At 38.0% G+C, this 16931-nt stretch overlaps 1 long non-coding RNA gene across 2 annotated transcripts in view; it reads right to left on the bottom strand.

Moving 5' to 3' along the window:
• Positions 1-16931, bottom strand: part of LOC309861471 — a 59649-nt gene that overhangs the window by 21056 nt on the left and 21662 nt on the right. For both annotated transcript variants that reach the window (XR_014309957.1, XR_014309958.1), the window contains exon 2: positions 7267-7343. This is a non-coding gene — a long non-coding RNA (uncharacterized lncRNA). The remainder of the gene's footprint in view (positions 1-7266; positions 7344-16931) is intronic.

Genomic DNA, 16931 nt, shown 5'->3' with positions numbered 1-16931 from the left:
CCAAAGGCAGACACTTAACTGACTGAACCACCAAGCATTCAAAGGCATTCCTTTGATACTGTCTTAATGTTCTGTTTTCTAGATATATAAAGAAGCCTTGTCTTTCCTTCTTAAGCTATCTGTAGTCCACAGCAATTTAATTAGCTTTTTGTAAACTGAAAACATTTGAAAAGGATATCAATTTCTCATTGACCAGCCCTAGCCCAAGCCCCAACATTCAAATACTCTTAATGATAAATTTATTTTGCAAGGTGCTATAGTTATTTGCATGGTTTCAGTGAGAATCTGCCCTCCTAGGATATAATTGGCAAAATCACTAATAGAAGAAAGGTTTGCCTACAAAGTCATATTTAAGAATGGTACTCATTTAATCAGATATTACAGGCTACTTTTTGGGAATTAAAACTGACCTTGCTTATGCACCCACTGCCTACTGAGTACTTTCTGGAAAGCTGGCCTTTACCTGCCTTTCAGAGTCTCTTCTGTAGACTGAAGTTTGTGCCCCCCAAAATTTATATGTTGAAACCTAATCCCTAACATGCTGGTATTTGGAGATGGAAACCTAGGGAGGTGATTAGGTCTTGAGGGCAGAATCTCTATGAATAGGGCTATAAGGCCCATACAAAAGAGGTCCCAGAGAGTTCCCTTAGCACTTTTGCCATGCAAGGATGCAGTGAAAACGTTATTGTCTATGAACCAGGAAGCAGGCCTTTGCCAGACATAGAATCTGTCTTGATCTTGGACTTTATAGCTTCCAGAATTGTAATATATTTCTGCTGTTTATAAACTACCTTGTCTATGATATTTTTGTAACAGTAGCCTAGAGGGACCACGACAGTTCCAGACTTAACAAGTGGGAAGGAATTTGCTTCCTGGCAGACCAGAAATATTAGGAGATTTTGGATACTTCAAGAATGAGGGATTTTCCCAAATTAATAGGTACTGTTTATCAAGATGCTGTGCAGAGAGTTTCTTGGGTTTGGTTTCCTTGCCTTGGAAGAGTAAATAGTAATGCATACAATTCTTGTCTATAGACATGCAAATAAATTTTCCTGGCAGAAGAATAGGGACTCTTTCATGCCAAAAAGCAAGTTTTATGTCCCTCTACAAATTCATTTCAATATTTTTGGGGTCTACAGAGATCTCTGTTCTTTGATTTTTCCTTTTAACCAGTTGTGACATTTTCCTGGTTCTCTCATTAAGAATAAGCTAAATAGGGGCACCTGGGTGGCTCGGTGGGTTTAGCCTCTGCCTTTGGCCCAGGTCATGATCTCAGGGTCCAGGGATAGAGCCCTGTATTGGGCTCTCTGCTCAGCGGGGAGCCTGCTCCTCCCTCTCTCTCTCTGCCTGCCTCTCTGTGAATTGTGATCTCTGTCAAATAAATAAATAAAACCTAAAATTTTAAAAAAAGGCCAAATATTCTCCAGGTGGAAGAGCATGCAACTCTTGATCTCATGGTCACGAGTTCGAGCCCCACATTGGGTCCAGAGATTACTTAAATAAATAAGCTTAAAAAAAAAAAAGAGTAAGTTAAGTAGAATCTTTGACACATGTTCCTTTTATATCTATGTGAGTATCATGATTTTAACCATCTCTGAAAATCATCCTTTAATATGACTTATTCTCATATTGGCCTGTTATACAACAAACTTCATATGTCTAACACTGTTTCTTTTCACTTACATTATTTGCTCCTCATAACAACATACTATAAAGTAGGTACTGTTAAAGCTTGTCTCCCTCCATGCCTTTGTTAGTGGATATTTATAAGAAGAGTTTATAAATAAATGAACTAGGATTAAAATCTAGGCAGTTTGGTTCAAAAATCCACACTCTAAACCATTATTGTATACTCCCCATAAACAGAGAAAACTTTAACTTTGATGACTAATTTTGAGTCTCAGTTACAGAGATTTCTCAAGATAAATCTATAAATTTGTTTCTAATTTTCATTTGGCTTCCCTTGGAGCCGGAAAATTAGGAAAAATGTGCTAGTTTTCATAATACCACTATTTCCAGGGATATTGAAAAATGTGGAAGAGTCATAAACAAATTTGAAATTCTTGTACCATCCCTCCCTGTCAATAAACATCTTATAAATTTAATTCTGTGTGATCACAGCTCTGGGCCATGTTAAAAACAGGACAACAGGTTGAAAATGGAGTCACTTATGCTAAGCCTCGTGTCACCAAACTGAAACTTTACCTAATTACGTTTTAGTTTTCCCAGAAATGTTATCTTAAACCAGCCAATCAGGAATCGCCTGATTAGTACTAGTTAAGTAATTTCCGACAGACCAAGGCCATCCACTAAAGAAAAGTAATTTTGGAATAACAAATCTGTTTTTTAGCCTAGTATAACTTCCTTGTTCCCACTCCCTTCTGGTTATAGAAGTCTTTCATTTTGTACAGTTCCTCAAAGCTCCTTTCTATCTGCTAGATTGGATGCTGCTTTATTGCTATTGATTTTTGCTCAAATAAACTCTTAAAAATTTTAATATGCCTGCCTTTATCTTTCAACAGTCATGATTAGAGTAAGTTTGGGCCCTCAAGTGAGAAAGTCAAATTCTGTGAGATACTCCATATCACTTCACCATTTCTAGCTTCCACTACAATTTCTTGACTGATTACTCAATAATAGTTGATAATGATAAAGATTCTATATTATCAATAAAAGATTAAATTATATTCAAAAATTTCTTAGAAAAACAGCAAATATATAACACAATTTACAACTATTTACATCCCAAATGGTTAAAGTAGGTTGAAGCTTGAAGGAAAGATCATCCAGTTATTTGGAAAACCGCCACCCAGAATGCTTTTATTTCCCAAGGTGTCCAGTTAGCTGAACTTCTATTGCATCAGTTAGCAGCTTTCCCTGCACTGCATGAAAGTCCACTCACCAAAATTAAATAAAGTCTTGTTGCTATTCACCTGGGAGCATGCTATGCCACATAAGACTTCTTTAAAATCATGTGAATCAGGGGTTCCTGGGTGGTTCAGTCAGTTAAGCAGCTGCCTTTGGCTCAGGCCCTTATCTCAGTGTCCTGGGATCCAGCCCCAGACTGAGCTCCATGCTCAGGTGGGAGTCTGCTTCTCCCTCTGCCCCTCACCCCTGCCTGTGTTCTCTCTCAAACAAATAAAATCTTTAAGAAGAAAAATAAAAATAAAACCATGTGAATCAGCTCAACACATGTTCATTTCTGTAGTTGTTCTGGAAGTAGCTGCCTATCTTTCTTAGGTAATCCCAGGACTCACCAAAAGTGAGTTACAAGTCTGCTATTAACTTTAAAGTTTAAGTCAGATGATCCCAGACCTTTCCTCCAACTTAAAAACAAAAACAAAACAAAACAACAAACAACAAAAAATGATCCAGAGGTGTTTGGGTGGCAGGGAAAAAAGTGGATTGATATTTTAATTTCTTTATATAGAAGAGAGGGAAATAACAATTCTGAGCCTTGACTGAACATCTGAATCATGTAGGAGTTTTTAAAAATATGAATGCCTGGGATGCACATAACCAATTAAACAGTATATCTGGGGATCTGTAATTTTAAAAGCCTGATTACCTCAGTGCTTAGAAGTTTCATTGGTTAATGTGATGCTTGGAGGATGGGTTAAGAACTGCTGCTAGCAGTATTATTATACTTCTATTTTGAATGTCAACTTAGGTAACTTTAATATATATATACATTTTTAAATATTTTATTTATTTATTTGACAGACAGAGACCACAAGTAGGCAGAGAGGCAGGCAGAGAGAGAGGAGGAAGCAGGCTCCCTGCTTAGCAGAGAGCCTGATGCGGGGCTCGATCCCAGGACCCTGAGATCATGACGGCAGAGGCTTTAACCCACTGAGCCACCCAGGTGCTCTTAATATATTTTTTTAACAAATTTTTTAAAAAGATTTTATTTATTTATTTGTCAGAGAGAGAGCACAAGCAGGCAGAGTGGCAGGTAAAGGCAGAGAGAGAGAAGCAGGCTCCCCACTGAGCAGGGAGCCCGAAGCTGGGCTTGATCCCAGGACCCTGGGATCATGATCAGAGGCACAGGCAGAAGCTTAACCTACTGAGCATCCCAAGTAATCCATTTTTAACCCATATTATTTCCCCCACCCTTTCCAAGATAGTCAGGGTCTATAGGATTGGAGTAATCAACATATATTTTTTTTAAGATTTCTTTATTTATTTGACAGAGAGAGATCACAAGTAGGCAGAGAGGCAGGCAGAGAGAGAGAGAGGAGGAAGCAGGCTCCCTGCTGAGCAGAGAGCCCGATGTGGGGCTCGATTCCAGGACCCTGGGATCATGACCTGAGCCGAAAGCAGAGGCCTTAACCCACTGAGCCACCCAGGCGCCCCTCAACATATTTTTAAATTAAAAAAAAAAAATCCAGTTGCAACAAATGACAAGTTGGTCAGTCTCTCCAGTTTTTTTTTCCTTAAAGATTGATTGATTGATTGATTGACTGATTTTAAAGAGAGAGAGTGAGAGCGAGAAAACACACAAATGAGGGGCAGGGGACTTGGGGGCCAGAGGGAGACAGAGGAGAGAAGCAGATTCCCCACTGAGCACAGAGCCTGATCTCATCACCCTGAGATCCTGACCTGAGCTGAAATCAAGAGTCTAACGCTTAAGTCACGGAGCCACCCAGGGGTGACCCACTCCTCTTCTGTCTTTAGATACAGTCCAAACCGGTTCTCCAACATCCCTTCATAACTACCAGTGGCAGTCACTTTGGCTGGTTTAGAGGATGAAGAGCCACATATGTTTGATCGATGGAAGGGTAGCTGATGAATGCAACTAAAACAGCCAGTTGTATTCCTGGTGATACTATCTCTCCAGAGCCTCTTTTTTTCCTTTTTAAAATTCTTATCTGCCACCAGCCTCTTTGTCTTTCAACCAAAGTTCTTTTTTAACTTTATTTCTTGCTGTCATCCAACCAACATAGACAGAATAGTCTCAGAACTTGGAATTTCACTTAAAAGCCTTTTCTGATAGGGCACCTGGGTGGTTCGGTTGTTAAGCATCTACCTTTGGCTCAAGTCATGATCCTAGGGTCCATGGAACTCCCTGCTCAGCAGGGAGCCTGCTTTTCCCTCTTCCATTCCCCCTGCTTGTGCTTCCTCTCTCTCTCTGTCAGATAAAATCTTAAAAAAAAAAAAAAGTGGTCCTTATCTTTGGACTAATGAAGGTTCAAGGGATCAATGAGTCTCTAAACTTGAATGGGAAAAATTATATTTATCATACCACTAATGTATAACAGAAATTATTTCCTTTGATTATTATTATAGGCAACAAACTACAATAGTGTTAATAGTATCTGTGACTTTGTCACCAACAAAAGTCACAGATATTTTTACATTATAGTTGTTGCAGAGATCTTAAAATATCTCTAATATTTACCATTGTTTTGAGTTATAGGGACAACTATGAAGAAACATATACATTTATCACCAATATTTTATTATTTTGATAATGATATTTCAATATAATTGATTTCTTTTGTAATTTTTTTTTTTAAATTTTATTTATTTACTTGTCAGAGAGAGAGGGAGAGAGAGCAAGCATAGGCAGACAGAATGGCAGGCAGAGGCAGAGGGATAAGCAGGCTCCCTGCCGAGCAAGGAGCCCGATGCGAGGATCATGACCTGAGCTGAAGGCAGCTGCTTAACCAACTGAGCCACCCAGGCGTCCCTCTTTTGCAATCTTATGTATTTCAGTTCATGCACTTAAAACTGTTCTGAGGGGGCAGGTCATAAGCTTCGTTGGAGAGGCAAAGGGGCCCTGGCATAGAAAGGATAGAAGTCTTTCACTTCTGGTCAACCTTGACTGTTCAATTTATCTCAACTCCATGTGGCAGGAGGTGCTAGTTAGCACAAGTATCCATTCTTCCCATTTTCCTTAGCAACAGAACAGTAGGGTTTTGGGGGGGCAGTAATAATGTTCTCACCTGAAAGACTACATTTCCCATACACTCCTTGTAAAGAAATGTAGCCTTTGTGACTAAATTCTAGCTAAAAAGTTGGAAGTCAAAATGTTATGTAGGATTTCTGGAAAGTTTGCTTAAAAGGTTCAGCTTAGCTGAGTAGAAGATACTTTTGGCTTCTCCTCCATCCTCTTTTCTCCAGTCATGAAAAAGTCTATTCCTAATGAATGGGCTTTTCAGTCACCTATGCCCTTGAAAAAGAAAACTGTGGTGTAACAATGGTAAAGCAGAAAAAGTGAAGGAATTGAGCTCCTTGAACTGTAGAGAGCTATCATATCATCATTGGATGGCTTACTTTGGGAATGATTTTACATTAAAAAATGAACACTTTAGGTATATTTCTGTTCTTAATCGGTGAACACAATTTCTAACAGATATATCTCACTTATGACATGTCCTATTGGTTCTGTCTTCAAAAATCTAATTCAAATTCACAATTTGAGTATTTCCCACTGTTTCCACCATTATTACCCTGGCCCCAGCTCCTATCAAATGTCACCCGAATTATTGCCATAATCAAATTCTTACTGGTCTCTCTTCACCTCCTTTGGCTCCCCACAGTGTATTCTCAACAAGGGTCCCAAGTGACTTTTTAAAATTCATAAGGTGGATCATATCACTCCTTTAACCAAAACCTTCAACAATTTTTTCCCTCTCATCCCAAATATAAGTTAAATCCTAATGATGGCCTATAGTTTCATAAGATGTTACCAATCTACCCTCTTACCTCTCTTTTACCACTCTACCCCAGTTCACTCAATTCCTGTCCCTTTGCTCCCTTGTTGCTCTTAGGATATGATAAACATGTTCAAAGTAGGTGCTCAGTAATATATCAACTGAATAACTGGGGAAGACAACAGAAGGCTATGTCAGGCCAATCTTTGTGTAGGCTAGAATTATTCAATGTGGTAAGCTTAATTATTCCAAATTATTGCATTCTTAAGTGTACTGTTGATATTAATAACTAATCCTTGGGACTACTATTAGAATAATTTCCCTAAAACACTGGTTTCAATAGTACTTTCCAACCCAATATCATTTAATAGTTACACATTTTACTGATAATTAAAACTAATGTCCAGTCACAAAAACAGACACACAGAAAGACCCTCAACTCTATGGTCAACTAATCTTCAACATAGCAGGAAAGAATGTCCAATGAAAAAAAGACAGCCTCTTCAACAAATGGTGTTGGGAAAATTGAACAGCCACATGCAAAAGAATGAATCTGGACCATTTCCTTACATCACATAAAAGAACAGACTCAAAATGGATGAAATACCTCAATGTGTGACAGGAATCCATCAATATCCTTGAGAAGAACAGAGGTAGCATGACTTCAGCTGTAGCAACTTCTTCCTACAAATATCGCCAAAGGCAAGGGAAGCAAGGGCAAAAATGAACTGTTAGGACTTCATCAAGATCAAAAGCTTTTGCACAGCAAAGGAAACAGTCAACAAAACCAAAAGACAACTGACAGAATGGGAGAAGATATTCACAAATGACATATCAGATAAAGGGCTAGTGTCCAGAATCTATAAAGAACTTATCAAACTAAACACCCAAAGAACAAATAATCCAATCAAGAAATGGGCAGAAGACAGGAGCAGACATTTTTGCAAAGAAGATATCTAAATGGCCAACAGACACATGGGAAAGTGCTCCACATCACTCATCATCAGGGAAATACAAATCAAATACAAATCAAAACCACAATGAGATACTACCTCACACCAGTCAGAATGGCTAAAATTAACCAGTCAGGAAATGACAGATGTTGGCAAGGATGTGGAGAAAGGGGAACCCTTCTACACTGTTGTTGGGAATGCAAGCTGGTGCAACCACTCTGGAAAACAGTACAGAGATTCCTCAGAAAGTTGAAAATGCAGTTACCCTATGACCCAGCAATCACACTACTGGGTATTTACCCTAAAGATAGAAATATAGTGATCCAAAGGGGCACATGCACTTGAATGTTTATAGCAGCAATGTCCACGATAGCGAAACTATGGAAAGAGCCTAGATGTCCATCAACAGATAAATGGATCAAGAAGATGTGGTGTATATATATGTGTGTGTGTGTGTATATATATATATATAATATATAATAGAATACTATGCAACTATCAAAAGAAATGAAATCTTGCCATTTGCAATGACATAGATGGGACTAGAGGGTATTAGGCTGAGCAAAATAAGACAATCAGAGGAAGACAATTATCATCATATGATCTCTCTGATATGAGGAATCTGAGAGGCAGGGTGGAGGGTTGTGGGGGGTAGGGAAGAAAAAAAAGAAACTAAATGGGATCGGGAGGGAGACAAACCATAAGAGACTCTTAATCTCATGAAACATACTGAGGGTTGCTGCAGGATGGGTTGGTAGGGATGGGGTGGATGGATTATGGACATTGGAGAGGGTATGCACTATGGTGAGTGCTGTGAAATGTGTGATGATTCACACATCAGGCTGTGAAAGCCTGATGATTCACAGACCTGTACCCCCGGGGCAAATAATACATTATATGTTAACTAAAAAAATAAAATAAAATAATCTGAAACAACTAAAACAACAACAACAACAACAACAAAATAAAGCCAAAAAAACTAATGTGCAGTGAAGCTTGTTACTAGAAGTAGAGAAGCTGAAGAGTTTATTTGTTCTTATTGGTATACTGTTAGTTCATAGCAAAATAATATAATGAAATTGAATTACATATAACATAATTGTCCACACAGTTGGTATAGTTAAATATAATTAAAAAGTTACTTGCTAGTAAAAGAGTTGAGAAAATGTTTATAAAAAACTTTATTGGGGGAGCCTGGGTGGCTCAGTGGGTTAAGCCGCTGACTTCGGTTCAGGTCATGATCTCAGGGTCCTGGGATCGAGTCCCGCATCGGGCTCTCTGTTCAGCAGGGAGCCTGCTTCCCTCTCTCTCTCTCTGCCTGCCTCTCCATCTACTTGTGATTTCTCTCTGTCAAATAAATAAGTAAAATCTTTAAAAACAAACAAACAAACAAACAAACAAACAAAAACTCTTTTAGGGGTACCCAGCTGGCTCGGTTGGAAGAGTATATGACTCTAGATCTCGGGGTCATGAGTTCAAGCTCCACATGAAGTGCAGAGATTACTTAAATAAATAAAACTTAGGGGGGGAAACTGTTTTGTGCTTATATATGCATCCTTTATCATTTATTTTAATTCTTATTTATTTAATACTTACAAAATATGTCATACTAAACTAAATACTGTGAGAATATACAAATGAATTTGCTAGTAAAAAATACTGGAAATGTGTTCTATATTATCAAGTCAGAGAGTTATTATGGTAAGCTATTGTGAAAAATGAGATACAATGAGGGAAAGAAAGAAAGTAACTGAATCATTGATCAAGGAATCCAGAAGAACACATTTATATTGAGGTGATTTGTTTCCACTGAGCTATATAGGCTACTTAAAACTTTTAAAAATGCTTGACTATTAAGTAGGCAATAAAATGGACTAATTTTTAAATAGTAAAATGATATTTATTATGGCTAAAACTGTAAAAACTACCACCTTGAAATGTAGGCCCAGCAGTTAGCAAGGATTTGATATATTTTTTTAAGATTTTATTTATTCATTTGACAGAGAGAAATCACAAGTAGATGGAGAGGCAGGCAGAGAGAGAGAGAGAGGGAAGCAGGCTCCCTGCTGAGCAGAGAGCCTGATGCGGGACTCGATCCCAGGACCCTGGGATCATGACCTGAGCCAAAGGCAGCGGCTTAACCCACTGAGCCACCCAGGTGCCCCAAGGGTTTGATATTTTTAAAAAAGATTTTATTTATTTATTTGATGGAGAGAGAGATCACAAGTAGGCAGAGAGGCAGGCAGAGAGAGAGGGGGAAGCAGGCTCCCCGCTGAGCAGAGAGCCTGATGCGGGGCTTGATCCCAGGACCCTGGGATCATGACCCGAGCTGAAGGCAGAGTTTTTAACCCACTGAGCCACCCAGGCTCCCCAAGAGTTTGATATTTTTAATAGAAATACATCTATGTTGATAGAATTACATAGGACATGCCAAGGAAAACTCAACTTGACTCTGAGGTTCTATTTCATTTCTTTTTAGCAACATTTTAATTTAAGCTTCAGAGTTGTAGGTAAAAAGCACTGGGGAATCTGCTGTAAGAATCACCATGGAAACCACACCATGTTCTCAGGTCACATTAACAAAGTCTTTCCAACCTACCAAGGACGAGTTTCCTGCATCTGGTTGTGCTACGACTAGCAGACAGAGATTATTAATTGTATGGTTGCAAGTAACAAATGCACACTCAAATTAGCATCAGTAAAGAGAGTTTTATCTAAAGGAGAAAACTGGTCATTTCAAAAACCCAACTTTTCCTTTCTTCTGGCTTCTGCATCTCTCTGTGCTTCTGGGTTTACTTGTGGCATCTCTGCTCCCCCATAAGTTACCTGTGCTTAGCTTTGATTTGCTGTCCTTTGTAGGTCTTATCCTGACCTTTCATTTAAGTATTTAGCATCTTCTCACTCATTGGCTCATATCTCTAACCAAAAGTCTCAAGAAAAAGAATCTGATTGGTTCAGTTTAGGTCAGGTGTCTCCAGGTGGTGGTGGTTAGGACCTACTAAAAGTCCTTACTGGGGCGCCTGGGTGGCTCAGTGGGTTAGGCCGCTGCCTTCGGCTCAAGTCATGATCTCAGGGTCCTGGGATCGAGTCCCGCATCGGGCTCTCTGCTCAGCAGGAAGCCTGCTTTCTCCTCTCTCTCTCTGCCTACTTGTGATCTCTCTCTGTCAAATAAATAAATCTTTAAAAAAAGAAAAATAAATAAATAAATAAAAGTCCTTACTAAGGCCGTGGCAAGTTAAAATACACATTATTTACAGTTTTGTGACATCCTTAGGGAATAAAGGAGTAAAACAGGCTGTGGTGATAATATATCCCCAGTTCTGTTCTGGAATCTGTTAAAAATTCTTTCACACCTTTATTCCCTGCTGATTTTAAGGAATTAAGACAGTGTACACACACAGCGTCTGAGTTACAAAAAAGGTTGACAAAAAAATTAATGTTGCCATACTGATCCTTCCACTTGTTATCTGAATGACAATCAATCAGCAAATATTTATAGATTCCATTCAGTGACCTCAGCACTGCAGCACTGGGGCCAGAAAAAGTGATATAACTGATCTTTGATGCTCAAGTTTTTCCTAAGTTATGAGACGTTCAAGCCCCCAAGGAACCCATTTCCATTGTCTCACAGTTGCCTCACAGTTTACACATACTTATTATTTACCTGCTTATCAATGCAGTTCAATTCTTGCCCCTACTTCTCCAATTACACTCTTACTCCTCAGAACTTGCCCCTTCAACAAACTTCAAATGGGAGAGAGATTCGAGAAAATTCTCTTAGGGAAAGTTTTTGGGGGGAGAAAGAAAAAACACATCATGTTTATTCATGTATTTATGTACGTATGTATTTGTTGGTTAAGTGATCAGATTCTAAAAAAATTCAGGAGAATCCATATAACAATTTGGTTTTCTTGTTTCTCTTCAAAAAGATGAAAATCTGCTTTTTGGGATCTGTATTTCCATATAGCATCAATTACTGGACCCAGTAGTAGTTTCTCTCTTTAGGTGGCATATAAGCTTCCCAATCTGCCATAGTTTCCCTACTGTTGGCTGTTTTATATCCCCCCTCTCACTTTATTCATTTTTATCTGCCTTGCCTTTATAGGCATTTGTGTTTGCAAACTTTAATCTTTTTTACTTAGTTCATGAGATGTACTGTATTCCCTTACTTTTTTCCACATCTAATCTCTGGAGGAATTGAGACACATTTCCACATTCCCAATTATTGTGGCACCATATCACACTTAAAATAGTGAGTCAAGTGGGAGATAAGTCATTTCTGTTCTCCTTTGATTTAGGAAAAATTCTTTACTCTTTTCCTCTGATATCTACTTCTAGAATTAAGGAAATCCATTGTCTGTTAATGGTAATAATTATTCCAAATCTTAATGATAGCATTCCTGATTTAATCATTATCTTTTTAACCATTTGTGTAGGAAATCTAGTGGGAAAAAAAAAAAAAGCCTCCTTGTGGTTTGCCCTAATATTGCAGTACATGGAATATTATAGCTCTTTAATTATATTGCTCATCCCACAACATAATTATTTTAAAAATGGTAATGTTAGGAAAAATTTTTGATTACTTGAGAAGGAACAGAAGAGATTACAAAGTATTGCAGATCTTCTGGTAATTATCTGATTACATAAAGTTGTGTATCTTTGATCACTTTCTACTGAGGAGTTATTTTACATTTTAATACAGTAGAAATTCACTGACACAAAACTGATGTTAATACAGATAATTCTGTAAATGGCAATGCAAATAAATTTGTCTTGCAGATATAAAATTTATTTCTTCCTGTAGAAAAGATTACCACAAATATTAAATTTTATTGCTTCATAGCTTATTAACCAGTTTCTTTCTTTCTCTAAAATAAATAAATCTTTATTTTTTAAATTTTTTAATTTTTTCAAAGATTTTATTTATTTATTTGACAGACGGAGATCACAAGTAGGCAGAGAAGCAAGCAGAGAGACAGGAGGAAGCAGGCTCCCGGCCAAGCAGAGAGCCCAATTCGGGGCTCAATCCCAGGGCCTTGGGCTCATGACCCAGGCCAAAGGCAGAGGCTTTAACCCACTGAACCAGCCAGGTGCCCCTAAAATAAATAGATCTTTAAAAAAATCTTTCACATGTGTTGATCTTATATTTAAATGGAGTAAAAAGTGTCTGTTTCTTTTTGAATATTATACCTTAGCAGTTAAATACCTGACATTTTTATTATATTTCAATAGTTCCAAATAAAAAAGACACACAGATTACTAAATATGTAAACTTAAATTACACAAAAATTAGTGGTAATAATTTTGAGGTAAAAAGGTTATTTTGCTGTAAAGTGTGTAAACCTGGCGATTCACAGACCTGTACCCCGGGGGATAAAAATATATTATATGTTTATAAAAAACAAAAAATAAAAAATTTATAAAAAAAAAAAAAGAAAAACACAGGTGTATGTATCAAAAAGTTCAGGTTAGAAGATTATTATGGAATTTGATGTACTGGACATCTCACTGTGATGGTAAATAGGTTAAAAAATTATCTGTATAAAAAAAAATGAACCAGAATAGTGGGAACGAGTTAAAAATAAAAGTTGTCCTATGAAGTTAAAAAAAAAAAAAAGTTATTTTGACTATAATGACTATAGTTTTTGCATGCACTCTTTAAAATTATCTGTCGTAAAGGAATCTCCCAGAAGGTTTATCTGCCCTCACACCCTTCCTTTCACCCTTTTCTGTGTTTTTTAATCCACAAAGAGGAAAAAGATTTTGGATGGTAAAACTAGTTCAGAAAAAAAAAGTAGTTGAAAGTAATGAAGATAGATTCAAGAGCGCTGGTTCAGCGGTGTCTTTCTGTACTTTGGTCTCCTTACAAGTCTAGAATCTTGAAAGTAGGTGTGCTCCAAAGCGAAGCCTATCCTTTTCAACCAAAGGGACTCAGGGACTTCTGTGGTTATTAGGGAAGGATGTTAATTTACTACAACTCAAACACACGAAAGTACTCTTTAACTGGCCTGGGGTTTTCACCTCTGCAGTTTTCTTTCTTTAAAATTTAGGAACAGAAGTTTGGTAGCTGAGGTCAGAGCTTTAAAACATACTAGTAGTTTGCTTCAAGAACCGTTAGTGTAGGGCAATCACAAGGAAACAAAGATATTGCCATCTAGTGGTATAATTGAAGAAATTCAGTAAAAATTTTTCTCCTAAGGTTTCTATTAACACTTTTTAATGTGGCACAAGATAAAAAAGCATTCATTTTTAGAAAGCAATTATTAATACATTTTTCAAATCAAGGTTTCAGGGTTGGCAACTCTTTTTGTTCTTTTCAGGTTATATTCCCTATTTATTAATCTCAGTAGGATATGAATTAGGACAGGCAAAGATGTTGCCATAATGGGAGAAAATATATATAAAAGAATATGTTTCCCTGAAGAAATTGTTAAACAGCCTAAATCAAATCATAAAAGCAAGTGGTCAAATTAGTATTTCATATCTAATTTTTTAAAAGTACAATATAAAATAAATGGGTATATATTGCATGTGGTCTACAGCTAGGGTCTTATACCAAAACCTTTGCTTTTATTAAATAGTTCCTTTACAGCAAAACTAGGTTGGAAAAGCTATTCTATTAAATTAAATATTATTTTATCATTGACTTTGATTATAAAATAAGAAAGGTATTTCTATAAAACTCTCCAATCCAAAAAACTTTGACATCTAAATTTATAAAAATTATACTTATAAATCCATCAGAATTTTACTCACAGTACAGATAAACAGAAAACCCACAGATTTTATCATCTGTTTTCTGTATTGGTATATTTTTGTAGTCTGTAAAATGGAATTGCTCTTCTGTATTTTAGAACTATTTCATTTCTAGTAATAGCATGAGAGACTGTAGTTCAGAAAGATATTTTGAGTCCATCTGGCTGTGATAGGAATTCTCCCAGGTTCCCCTTGGATTTTCAGATCATTATGTACCCAGGTATCATCAAAAACAATGTTAAAAAGATTCTGAGTATTCTGACTCCACTTTTAAAGCGTTTTTACATTCTGGCATCCATAATGGCTCATGCTGGATTTAGCAGAGTAGAGCTCCTTTCTCATTATTATTTTTTTTTTTTAAAGATCTTATTTATTTATTTGACAGAGAGATATCACAAGCAGATGGAGAGGCAGGCAGAGAGAGAGAGGGAAGCAGGCCCCCTGCCGAGCAGAGAGCCCGACGCGGGACTCGATCCCAGGACCCTGAGATCACGACCCGAGCCGAAGGCAGCGGCCCAACCCACTGAGCCACCCAGGCGCCCGTCCTTTCTCATTATTGATCAAGAGAGTGACATGACAAAATCCATCCCAGCCTGGGACAAATAAGATAAAAGATGTCTTTTCCTGGCACCATCTACGTTGATAGAAGAGTCCAGAGGGGAGACAATAAGCTAGACAGAGGGACAGATTGATTCAGCTTATGACCCTTGTATAAAATGATAAATCTTTTATTCTGAAAATGGTTCCATGGCTATGATCACCATGCCACTCCTGGGCAGTGTGTGAGAGGTAAGGAGAAGGAAGATGTATTACTATGCATATTCATTCTCATCCTAAAGCACCCTCATTCAGGTTACGACAGATCCTGCTGTGGTTGTATGGAAAATAACAATAGATTCAAAGTTTTGAGTAAGATTTGATTTTGTCACCTAATAAGAAAACTGTGCACAGGAAGAGTGTGATGTGGGCACACACGAGCCAAACTGTATGATCACACTCCGAATTCCTTGGCTATCTTTGATAAGTATGCAATCTATCTTTACATCTACTGAGAGGGAAAGATGAAAAGAAGACACCCGATTTCCTTTTGGGTACAGTAAGTTGGGGGAAGGGAGGAAGAAGTAATGTGAAAGATGACTCTAGGTTTCTGGTTTGATTCTACTCATCTCATCTCCTTGGTGATACTGTTTCCTCTTTTTAATTGGGAAGACTTGTCTTTTGCTCCTATGACAAACACATTATCTCACTATAGAAGATGCTGCTAATGCTAAGCACATACTCCCTCAGTGCCCTCCAGAAATCACCTAGAGCCAGAGGTAGTCTGTCAAGTTCTTTAACACAACATTGAGACTATTATTTTCAGATTCCAATCCTTATTACTGTAAAGGCTGAGCCTGAGACTTGCCTGCCAGAACATGTTTCTTCTCCCTTTACTAAGCATGGTAGTCGTGTATAATTTAGAAGTTGGGCCGATCACCCTTGAATGAGGGCAAACGTAATGACATAAGGGCAGAAAGTAGTATGATAGATAAACTTTTCTTTTTTTTTTTTTAAGATTTTATTGTGTGGGTACCTGGATGGCTCAGTCTGTTGAGCACCCAACATTTAGTTCAGGTCAAGATCTCAGGGTTTTGGGACTGAGCCCCAAGTCAGACTCTGTGCTTAGCAGGGAGTCTGCTTGAAATTCTCTCCCTCTGCCCTTCCCCCTGCTAGCTCTTTTTCTTTCTCTCAAACAAATACATCTTAAAAAAAAAAAATAAATAAAGATTTGGGGCACCTGGGTGGCTCAGTCTGTTAAGTGTCTGACTCAGCTTAGGTCATGATCTCAGGGTGGTGGGATCAAGCTCTCAGTGAGGAGTCTCCCCTCTCCCTCTATAACATCCCCTGCCCCAGTTGCACTGTTTCTTTCTAAAATAAATAAATGAAGCTTAAAAACACTTTAGTTTTAAGTAATAATCTCTACACTCAGTGTGAGTCTCAACCTTACAATCTGAGACCAAGAGTCATCAGCTCCACCCACTGAGCCAGCTGGGTGCCCTTAGATCAACTACTCTTTACTCTCTGCTCTACTTGTCAGGTTCCCTGAGCACTTTCATGGGTTTAATTTCTGGTTGAGAATTTGAAGTGTGAGTGACGAAAGGAAAAGGGTGACTGCCATTTGAGGTCATTAAAAATACTATATCGAGGGGCGCCTGGGTGGCTCAGTGGGTTAAAGCCTCTGCCTTCAGCTCAGGTCATGATCCCAGGGTCTTGGGATCGAGCCCCGCGTCCGGCTCTCTGCTCAGCGGGGAGCCTGCTTCCTCCTCCTCTCTCTCTCTCTCTCTCTCTGCCTGCCTCCCTGCCTCTCTGCCTACTTGTGATCTCTGTCTGTCAAATAAATAAATAAAATCTTTAAAAAAAAATACTATATCCAGAACTCAGCAGCAGCTCTTACTTTTCTCTCCTTTCCTATAATGTTAATAACCCATACTAAAGGGAAACATCAAGGAAGAGCATTAGAAATCAGAAGATCTAAACTCAATTCCTTCACTAATTAGCTATGTGCCTTTTAGCAAATCACCCA

The sequence above is a fragment of the Mustela nivalis genome (assembly GCF_964662115.1).
Source record: "Mustela nivalis genome assembly, chromosome: 3".
Lineage (NCBI taxonomy): Eukaryota > Metazoa > Chordata > Mammalia > Carnivora > Mustelidae > Mustela > Mustela nivalis.
Note: the sequence above shows the minus strand (reverse complement) of the source record. Positions and strands in the feature narration are given on the sequence as shown.